Below are 1504 nucleotides of genomic sequence, written 5' to 3'. Positions count from 1 at the left end.
CCCTCCAGCTATCCACAGACCTGCCCTCCTTTTGTTTTTTTTCTTTGTGTATATATATATTTTTAAAGATTTTATTTATTTATTTGAGAGAGAGAATGAGATAGAGACAGAGAGAGAATGAGAGGGGGGAGGGTCAGAGGGAGAAGCAGACTCCCTGCTGAGCAGGGAGCCCGATGCGGGACTCGATCCGGGACTCCAGGATCATGACCTGAGCTGAAGACCTGCCCTCCTTTTGAAGGAATGGCTCCAGGGAAAAATCTTCAAGGACAGACAGATTGGAAGGAATAAATGAATTGGATTTGCTAAGATGTAAGCAAATATAAATAAACAGAATTAGATGTGGAAAGAATGGAAACCTCCAGAGCCAACAAACTTCTTTCGCCTCATGCTCAGGCATTTTCCCTTCAAGAAAGCCAGGAAAGAAGTGAGAGGTTCTAACATGGATTGAATGCCTCCCGTGTGATGAGAGCTGTTCTAGCTGCTTTCAAACACGCAATATTATTTAACCCTCCCCCTCAATTTGCATGTCATTCTTGCACATGGCCCATGCTAATCTCTTCTGTATCATTCCAATTTTAGTATATGCACTGCCAAAGGGAGCACCCCCCAACTTCAAGGAAAGGGCTACCTTCCATGTTTTACTGAAGATGTAAACCAAGATTCAAAGAGATCAAGAGACTTGGCCAAGGCCACACATTTAGAAAGTATAAAAACCAGGATTCAAAATTATGTTTATTTTCCTCCAAACCCTGCCCACTACACCCCTAGTGGAAACAGAATTATAGCATGCTGTAACTGAAAGATGGTCTGTCTCACCATCATCTCCATTTCACAGATGAAGAAACTAAGGCCAACAAGCAGAAGCAACTTGCTCAGGTCACGTGGCCAACTTGTAATAGGTTCTCAGCTGTAGCCCAGGTCTTCTGATTTCCAAGTAGGAGCTTGCATTACTTGTAACCTCCAAGGTCCTACAAGAATGGCACACTCAAATGGGGGCATTAGAAGACAGCTTAATGAAGGGATTGTTAAATGCAAGGACACATTTAAAGGAAGCCAACAAAGGATGGTGAAGCAATCCAAGTGTAGCAGCCATAAGGGGACCGTGAATACCCCTGTGCCTGAATGGACAAGGTCAGTGCCCTGAACTCACTCTGACCTTTGGCAGAGAAAGGCACTGGCAGCCTGCAGCCTGGCAGGGAGGGAATCTAGGTCATAAGGCTCTGCCCTCTCTCTATCTTTTCTAGCCTACCTGTGTCCTACTGGGGCCTCCCATAAGCTGTACTCTATAAGAAGCCAGAAGATGAGGGGTTTCCAAGATGCAGTTTCCAGGGCTCAGAGCAATATAGAAAAGGGAGAAAAATGGACCGGGGAGTGGGGGGAGGGATGGAGACTTCTGAGTACACTACTAAACAGGGATGCTTCTCTGAACCTATCTTGGGAAGAGTCCTGCCTCAGCAGGTCAAAGACAGCAAAAACAATAAATCTGTCTCCCATGTTAGGCACT

General features: G+C 45.3%; 1 non-coding gene across 1 annotated transcript; it reads right to left on the bottom strand.

Moving 5' to 3' along the window:
- Window positions 1-494: 494 nt before the first annotated feature.
- Window positions 495-603, bottom strand: LOC118017691. The gene has a single exon (XR_004681211.1). It is a non-coding gene; the product is annotated as a U6 spliceosomal RNA (small nuclear RNA).
- Window positions 604-1504: the final 901 nt, after the last annotated feature.

The sequence above is a fragment of the Mirounga leonina genome, unplaced genomic scaffold (assembly GCF_011800145.1).
Source record: "Mirounga leonina isolate KUSES-001 unplaced genomic scaffold, KU_Mleo_1.0 Mir_104, whole genome shotgun sequence".
NCBI lineage: Eukaryota > Metazoa > Chordata > Mammalia > Carnivora > Phocidae > Mirounga > Mirounga leonina.
Note: the sequence above shows the minus strand (reverse complement) of the source record. Positions and strands in the feature narration are given on the sequence as shown.